This window comes from Rattus rattus, chromosome 2, assembly GCF_011064425.1.
Source record: "Rattus rattus isolate New Zealand chromosome 2, Rrattus_CSIRO_v1, whole genome shotgun sequence".
In the NCBI taxonomy this organism is placed as follows: Eukaryota; Metazoa; Chordata; class Mammalia; order Rodentia; family Muridae; genus Rattus; species Rattus rattus.
Window position 1 is genome coordinate 23,193,281 of NC_046155.1, and position 9,583 is coordinate 23,202,863.

Here is a 9,583-nt window from a genome sequence, read left to right on the forward strand (position 1 = left end):
AAACAGACACAGAAGGAACACCCATTCAGAGCCTGCCCCACATGTGGCCCATACATATACAGCCATCCAATTAGACAAGATGGATGAAGCAAAAGTGCAGGCCGACAGGAGCCGGATGTAGATCGCTCCTGAGAGACACAGCCAGAATACAGCAAACAAGAGGCAAATGCCAGCAGCAAACCACTGAACTGAGAATAGGACCCCGTTGAAGGAATCAGAGAAAGAACTGGAAGAGCTTGAAGGGGCTCGAGACCCCATATGTACAACAATGCCAAGCAACCAGAGCTTCCAGGGACTAAGCCACTACCTAAAGACTATCGTGGACTGACCCTGGACTCTGACCTCATAGGTAGCAATGAATATCCTAGTAAGAGCACCAGTGGAAGGGAAGCCCTTGGTCCCTGCTAGAATGAACCCCAGTGAACTAGATTGTTGGGGGGGCGGCAATGGGGGAAGGATGGGGAGGGGAACACCCACAAAGAAGGGGAGGGGAAGGGGGATGTTTGCCCGGAAACCAGGAAAGGGAATAACATTCGAAATGTATATAAAAAATACTCAAGTTAATAAAAAAAAAAAGAAAAGAAAAAAAAAAAAAAAAAGATTCCCTGAGCTCCGCCTAATTTTTGGCCGTTGTTCTTTGCAGCTGTTCCCATCAGTTGCTGGGTGAAACCTCTCTGATGATGGTCATGCTAGGCTCCTGTCTGCAGGTAGAGCAGAATATTATTAATAGCATCAAGGATGGACTCTGTTTCTGGCATGAGTCTCAAGCTGGACCAGTCATCGCTTGGCCAGTCCCTCAATTTCTGCTTCATCTTTGTCCCCGCATATCTTGTAGGCAGGACAAATTGTGGGTTGAAAGTTCTGTGGTTAGGGGCTGGGGATTTAGCTCAGTGGTAGAGCGCTTGCCTAACAAGCACAAGGCCCTGGGTTCGGTCCCCAGCTCCGAAGGAAAAAAAAAAAGAAAGAAAGTTCTGTGGCTGGGTTGGTGTCCCCATCCCTCCATTGGAAGCCTTGCTTGCTTACAGGAGGTGGTCATTTCAAATCCTATATCCTCTCTTCCTAGGAGTCTTGGCTAGGGTCACCCTCATAGATTCCTGGGAGTTTCCATTGTCCTAGGTTTCTAGCTTATCCCAGAGATGTCCTACCCCAACCATGCACTGATTCCAGTTCTCTGGAGGGTTCAAGTCTAGGGGGGTGTGTGGAGGAGAGAGAGAGAGAGAGAGAGAGAGAGAGAGAGAGAGAGAAGGAGGGAAGGACTGGGGACCACACCTCTTAACTCCTATGCCAAGCATTCAGACTCATTCATTATTTATGGAGGATATTCCTATTCAAACCACCACAATTTCTATAACAAAATAAGGCAGACTGCTTTAAAGAGAAAGGCATGTTTTGGCTCATGATTCTAGAGATACAAGGCCTAGGAGGGCAGTGCTAGTCTTAAAGGCATAGAGCTTCACCTGCCAAGGGACAAGGATACTAGAATCTGCCAGTGACTGTCCTCTGAGCCAAACAACTGCTCTCTTGGGGAGTTCAGCTATACCCCTTTGCCAAAAGATTGTCCCAGTTGTACTATCCGGGTGTTTACTAGGATCTTAGTAGAAGGGACCTGTAGGTAGACAAGCATTTACATGGCTTCTAGGGACCAACCTAATGTCCTCTTGCTCATTTAGCAACACAAAGGGTAAGGAAGCACCGAGCATGGACACCAGTCTTGAACTCCCAGATTAAATTATATTCTCACGCGCTACCAATTCGTGGGTCCTGGCCTATTCTTTTACAATCTCAAATAGGGATTAAACTTCAACACACAAAGCCTTGGGATCAAACAATATCCTACCCACAGCAATAGACAATGGGGAGGCACCCTGGAGAGGCAGCCTGGTGTTGTGTGTGAGGTATGAATGAGTATCCAAGGGACAGAAGTGTGGGCAGAACCTGAATAGAAAAACAGAGAGCATGGCAGTGCAGTAGGTGGAAGGTGAGGTGTTTTGTCAAATTGCCCTTATTTTCTCAGTGAAATAAGCAGCAGGAGTTTTAGCTCAGAGTGGAATGAAGAGGGTGTTGGGGACAGAAGGTGCAACTTAGTTATTTCAGAGTGTGGGAAAGGAAAGTCCCTGTGGATATGCAAAAGGACAGTGTTCAGAGCCCACCAGAGACTGGTGGCAACAGTTAGCCTTGCTATTTTAGTTCAGCATGGCAAGTGAGAGAGAAACTGTGTCTTGCCAGGACGTTCCAGGAGCCAGGTGAGCAATGCATGCGTAGAGACTGTGATGTCATAGCTCGGGAGGAAGGATGTAAGGACAAGATTGAACACTGAGGAAAGGAGATTGGAGGCCACAACCAAGTCGAAGGATTGTTCAAAGATGGTCATTGACTCAAATCAAATAGAGAAAGAATGTTGGTAGGTGTCTTAGGGTTTCTATTCCTGCACAAAACATCACGATCGAGAAGCAAGTTGGGGAGAAAAGGGTTTATTCAGCTTACACTTTTGCATTGCTGTTCATCACCAAAGGAAGTCAGGACTGGAACTCAAGCAGGTCAGGAAGCAGGAGCTGATGCAGAGGCCATGGAGGGATGTTATTTACTGGCTTGCTTCCCCTGGCTTGCTCAGCTTGCTTTCTTATAGAACCCAAGACTACTAGCCCAGGGACGGCACCACCCACAATGGGCCCTCCCTCCCTTGATCACTAATTGAGAAAATGCCTTACAGGAGGATCTCATGGAGGCATTTCCTCAAGGGAGGTTCCTCTGTGATAACTCCAGCTTGTGTCAAGCTGACACAGAAAACCAGCCAGTACAGTTTGGAAGTAGGGTGCCGGAAAAGAGTTCAGAAATGGAGGTAGTATCTGGAGTTGCAAAAGTCTAGGGTACCTGAATAACAGTGAAGTGTGAGGATCTCACCCAGAGGGGCCACTTACCTACCTGAATGCTAACCCCACTAACTGTTAATGGCTGGGAGGGAAGGCTGTATGTGAGTTAAGTGTGTGGTACTTACAGAGCGTGAAGGTGAGTGAAAGTCACAAGGTTTCCACAGGGCACCAGGTGGAGCTTGCTTAGCCTGTGGGCAAGGTCTAAAGCTGCAAAGGGGAAGAAAGAGGCAGAGTAAACAGTGAACAAGCCTAATGCTGACAGCAGGTGCTGAATTCCACTCCTTGTAAACTAGGCCTTGTAAACTTCATCCTCTCCTCCAGAGCTAAGAGGCCACCCTGGGTAAAGGATTTATTCAGGGTCCTGGACTCGGAAGGAAACAAGAAACAGCTAGACCTTTTATTTCCCTTTTTCTGTTTCCCAAATGCCAACGCAGTGTTTTGGATATTTAAAAGAACACTTAAAACGCCCTTGTTTGTTTCTGCCTTTGTATGATCAGTGCCGCTCAAGGACAGGGCGGTGGTAACCATGGCAGTGAGCAGAGGGTGGTGAAGAGGTGGTTTTTTTTAAAATGGGGTGAACCTCAGACAGGCGGCAAACAGAGCTGGAACCCCTTGTCCTCCTTGGGGCTCTTTGTTCATTCAGCTTAACTGTAAGGAAATTCTTCCCTGCAGGGAAGCAAGCTTAAAAGAGAAGGGTTTGCCTCACTCGAGGTGTGTCCCTGGGAATAGATTTCGGGGGTGGGGAGCACTAGGAAAAGTTGGGGCAGCGGGCACAAACAGGGCAGAGACAAGACAGTCTGTGATGGCAAAGAAACTAGCTCTCTTGCCTCCCGGGTGCAGAGTTCTGAGGACCTATCAGCTGTCTCGCCACCTCTCCCCAGACAGGTGGCCGCTCATTAGGGGTGGCCCAGTATTCCAGCCAAAAAGGCTTCCAGGCCCTGCCTTTGCAGGAAGGTATGGGGTTGGGGGAAGGGTAGAGGAGACGGAAGGAGAGAGCTGACGCACTGCTGGATTAGGAGCCTTAAGAACCTTCCTTTCCAGGACGAAGACGCGCCCCAAGCGGTCACAGGGCAGGGCAGGGCAGGGTAGAAAAGGGCAAACCGGAGGCACATGGGCGCAGGAAAGTCCCATGACTGCAGTGTTTTGCCGCAGGTTTCCCAGCTACTCTAGGCAGGAGGGAGGCAGCCCCGGGTGATGGGCGAAGGGAGGGAGAGGGAAGAGGAGGGAGGTAAACAGGAGACCACGGAGAGAGCCAGTTCCCGGTGTTCAGAGAACACCAGACGCCTCCAGTCTCGGTGGGTGGCTGTATGTGTGGAAATGAAACAGGGAGTGGGAGGGAGAGTGAAGAACAAGCACACACTTTTTTGCCTGTCATCCACTCACCTCTTCTTCCCGACCCTGCAGCCCACGTCCCTACTCCGGTAGGGGTGGCAGGAGGTGGGAAGAAGACAGCTCACCCAGCACCCACCCCTAAGTACAAGCAACTGTCGCTGAATCAGAACTGTCTCAGCCGCCTGTCACCTGCGCTCGCTCGGGAGGGACACATGGCATCAGACTTGAGACTTGCGACGAGAGGGGGTGGAGGACCCAGCAACGGGCCAGGGCGTGGGGTGTCTCCGAGGACTAGGAAAACGGGAGTATCTACCTCCAAACAACTAGGGGGACATCGGAGAGAATGGGTGGGACCAGGGTCTTGAGGGGACTTGGAAGCAGCGGGAGGTGATGAGAGAGGGCGGGAGTGTCCGGCAGTGGGAAGCACCGGGGAGCGGCGCCGGGGCTGAGGGGCGGCTGCTGCCGCCGCCAGTGCACGGGGTTATGCGAGGTAACCGAGCCTGGAGGAGGAGGGAGGCGGCGTGGGCCGCGGGCCGGGGTGTCTGGCGCTCGTTGGACAAAGAGATGATGAAACGTGAGCGCTATATTTACCAAGGGGGTGGAGACCGGTGGGAGGGGGGTAAAAAGGACAAACTGTTCCACAACAACCACAGGAAACACAGCCCTTCTGACTCACCCAAAGGGCCGCGCCGACCCCAGCGCAGGCTTAGCCCCGAGGCAGAACCACAGCCCGGGGGCGCCCGCACCGGACCGAACCCCGGGTGCCCGGCTGGGGATGGATTGGCTTATAAATGAAAGGGACACCGGGTCGAAAGACTTCATGCGTGTGCGCGTAGCTCTTGTGGGGGTAGGGGAGAGCAAGGGACAACATTAATGGTTTTTAACCGGGTGGCTGGGTCATCGCGGGAAAGACGTGGCTGCAGTTGTGGAGAGCACGGTTCCTGCAAAGTCATCTCCACCCGCACAGCTTGGCCTGGCAGCCCGCCCCGCCCCACCCCACCCAGGGACAGCAGCACCAGCCACCCCACCTCTCTTTTCCTCCCCCACCCCCGCGCCTTGCTCGCAGGGCCCAGAGTTGGGGTGCGGTGCGGACTATGTTTAGAAGCTGATGTCATCGCGACACCCTACTCTGCAGTGTTCCCAGGGGGACCGCAGGGCAGGTTTTCCTGATCTTCGAGGATGTGGGGGTGGAGAGTGGCCTGCCTTCTCAGCACACCTCATACCCATGGTACCCTAGGGATTTAAAAAAAAAAAAAAAATCTCTCAAGAGTTACGAAACAGGGAGGTGCGCTCACGTGGAGCGTGCAAGCCCAGTGGCTAGCGCCCCAGGGGCCAGCAACCTTCCCTTGTCACTCCACCTCCACCTCAGGTGTGGGGGCTAATTTCAAGGTTAGCTCACGTGGGCACGGGCGCCCGGAGCTCCTTGCACGAGTTTGGGGCGGGTTCCTGGTCCCCCAATCTAGGGCAGTTTGTTCAACTGCAGCAAAGGGAGCTTGATGTTCCAGCAGGGAAGGGATTTCTGAGAACTGGGACTGTCCTCAGATGAACCTGCCTCCTCCGGCTGCTGCGGCGGCGGCCGCCTGCGGAAGACTTTTTAAAAGGGCGATGCCAGGCCCAGACGCTCGGCGCGCAAGTGGCTGAACCGCCCGCCACTCTGCGGCCGGAGCTCAGCACCCGCCCCGAGCGCCACGCGGGGCTGCTCTGAGCGCAGGGGGCTGCCGGCTAAACTTATCCTCCTACATATGCATGAACGGATGGCCTTTCCGCTCTGCAATGGAGAGGCCTGGGGTTTTGCGGTAGGCTGCTTAGTGGAGCGAGGGTAAAAGTAGGGCGTCGTGGAAGTTTTCGCGCTTGTCGCAGCTCCCCGCCCCCTCCAGACACTGGGTGTTTAACCTGGCCACAATCGGTTTGCCAGATCCGGCTTTATCGGATTGTGTTTCAAATCCAGGAACATCACTAGAGTGGAGAGCTCACCCCTTCATTCTTGTCAATATTCTTCCTAAACCGACCACCTCTCACTGCCTTTCAGCAAAACGAACACAGCTTTCCCCATTAGGCCCTTCATGTGCTTTGGGTAGGACCGCTAAAACTGCTGAGCCCAGGCAGGGAAATGGGAGAGGTGAGGATCAGTCCCAACGTGAGGTCTGACACGTGATCCCCTACCCCCAGCGGGCCATCTGTTCTTCTTCCTTCCCGCCGGGAGGCTGGCAACTTTGTCCAGGCATTGTCCACGCCTCTCAGCAGGAAAAGACTGAGAAAAGCCAGAATCGGCAGAAACCTGTATCTACAGCATGTGACTTTAGGCTGAACTTCGGGCCTAGAGCAGGGACCGTACTTGGCCATCTGTGTTTTAAACTAACTGCCAGGTGATAGGGCCCCACCCAACAAGACGAGGAAACCCTGCTTCAGGCTAAATATGTCTCCAGGGGAGGGGCCCCCAAATCGGCAACGTTAGCCTGGACACACCCTACCGGGGTTTACCTAGGAAATAGAACAGATTTTAAGCTTCTAGGCCACTTCCTACAGAGCAGTGTCAGAAGCGGGTAGAGGTGAGATTATGAATTAGGATAAAATGGTATGTTAGTTAAAACTTTAGCTTTGGGGAGATCGAGGTGGGAAAATCTAAAAGTTGGAGGCTGGCCCAGGCCTTGGGTTTGTTGTTGTTGTTATTGTTTTTAATTTTGTTTTTTGTTTGTTTTTTTAATTTAGGGGGGGAAAAGGCATTCTCATTAAGTACTGGCTTTAAGGTTCCCCAGCCTTCACTGTAAGGTGATGTAAGCAGATAAGGTAGTGTTTCTGGGGGAGCAAATCTTAACTCCGCATCCTCCATTTCTGCTCGAGACAGTCTCACATACCTGTAGTCTCCTTCCCTCTTCCTCCCTAGTCCTGTGATTTCAGGTACTACAGGTGTGCCATTCCACAGCCCACCCCGTCCTGCAGGGAATTTTTACAGACCCCTGCAGCGCTGGAGTTTAAAGAGACTGCAACTGTGTTAATCTAATCCTATCAGTCCACAGATAAGAAAATGGCTCTGAGGTGGGGTGAGGTCACAGATCTCATTTAGGCCCCAGAGGCCTTCAGGGACTACCTTGTACCAGATCACACAACGGTTATATTAGGAAGCATTGTAAACGAGGCTCTCGTTTCTGGCTACAGGCTAATAAGCCTTGGCCATAGGCACTTGGAACCTCTGATTAGGGAGACCTGAGAACGGAACATAACGTGAACTAGAAACGGTTACAATCTTTGGGTTCTCTTGTTTCTCTGGGTGGGAGGTAGGAATGTATAAAGACTAACTTGGGGAAGCAGACCTCTTCGAGTGACCTGGCCCAATATTAGGAGGATATTTTGCCAAAATGTAATTGAGACAACCACATGCTGGATAAAGAGCATAAGCTGGTTTTAATCATAAAACAGTTACAGTATATTCCAGTAGAGCAAGGGAAAGAATCATGATGGAGGAAATATCACTTCTTGTGCTCTGTGCTGTCAAACTGTGCGTGTACAGGTAGCTGTCATCTTATAGACAACAGGCTCCCTCTGTATTTCTATATTTGTATATCTATTATCTGAGAATGAATGGTCGGAGAAGGGGAGCATGGCGTACAGTGCTGGAATTGCCGAATTGGAAGCGATTCTCTAAATCCAGTAGCATGTGTGCTTTCGAATCTGTGAGAGACATTCACACGGGTGAGATCTGCTTCCTTCATCTTCTTTATAACCGAGTCGAGAGTGTTGAGAGTGCAGTCACGGTCATGTGAAGTTAAAGGGCACTAGAAAGAAGGTGGCAAGAAGAAAGGGAAGTTAAGGTTTACCTTTAAAAAACCCTGAGGTGACTGTATTCCAAATCAGAATCATAACCTTTAAGGCAAGATACAGGCTCCTCCTCCTCCTCTTCTTCCTCCTTCCCCCTCTTCCTCCTCTCCTCTTCCTCTCCTTCTCTTCCTCCCCTCCTCCTCCTCTCTTCCTCTTCCTCCTCCTCCTCTGAGAATAATGCTAGTGCTAATCTTTGGTAGCCACTCAGACCCAGGCCTGAGGAGACTTCATAAGTGTAACTAATGCCAGTGGAAACACAGGTCTGGAAACACAGATCTGGGAGGCTGTGTAGGCCTCTCGGACTGATCCCTCTGGTTGTCTGTGCTGTGCCCTAGGGAGGCAGGCAGAGGTGCAAATTCTAAAGACTCACGTACCCTAGGGACAGACTTTATTCTAGGGGGAAAAAAAGATCATGAACTAGACAGTGCCAGTCCTTCCCTCTGCCCCTTTTCTTTCGTCTTCTTCCTTCATTTTTTCTTCTTTCGTCTTTCTTCCCTTTTTTATTTATTTATTTTTGAGACAGGATCTCTGTAGCCTCCTCAAATGTTCTATCCTGCCTCAGCCTCCTGAGTGCTGGGACTTCTGGTCAGCACCATCATGGCCAGCTGCAGTGAATTCTCTTCTGAAATTAAGGTTTTTAGAATGCAAGATTTCCAAGATGGCTTCCCTGTTACACAATATATACACATACCATATATATGTGTGTGTGTGTGTGTGTGCGCGCGCGTGCGTGCGTGCGCGCACACCCACACCCACACCTCACATGGATGTTATAAGGGTCTTTGGACCTGGGCCTGACACAAAGTGTGTCCCCTGGTGCTCTCAGGATGTGATGTAATGCAGTTATAATTCTCCATGGGTTAGCACCTCCTTTCTACATGTTCTTTTCCCAGCAAATGACCTTGTGTGGTATCTTTCCTGCCCCGTAGAAGTGTCCAAATCACTGAGGCTTAACCACTAGTGGGAGTCCGGGTTAGGTACTGTCTCCGAGACAAGAGCCTTTCGCACTCAGGCTAGGTGGATGGGTTTTTTAATCAGAGGTGTGGACAGTAGCCCCTGCTAGGGATACTGGCCCTAGGGTCTTTGCTCAGCTATCAAGATGGAAAACAACCCCAGTATTCACCACCGGAAGAAGCACGCTGAGTTAATCAGACTCCCAAATCCACTCTAATTGTTGACCAAGTAATGCCACCAGATTCAGTTGTTAAGGATCTCTGGCTGATTCCAGTTCTTAAAACTATTTAACACAGTTAATATTTCACTGGGGTGGTTCTTCTAAAGCAGAGTCAGGAATCAGGAACCCTGCGGTTTCTATCGAGTTCTGCCTCCTACACCAGATAAGATAGACTAGTCCTGTTCTCCACCATTGTGAAGCAAGAGGAAGGAAATGTGCCCTGCAGGAATTGGGAGGAGCCCCTAAAAAGAAAAGGATTTTTTAAAGTTATGCAAATGAAGGGTTTTACTGCCCCCCCCCTTTATGGGTTAAGATAGCTTCAAAATAGAGTTAACTTAAAGTAAATAGCACCCCAGGAAGTAGAAACCTTGAGGTTTAGCAAAATACCAAG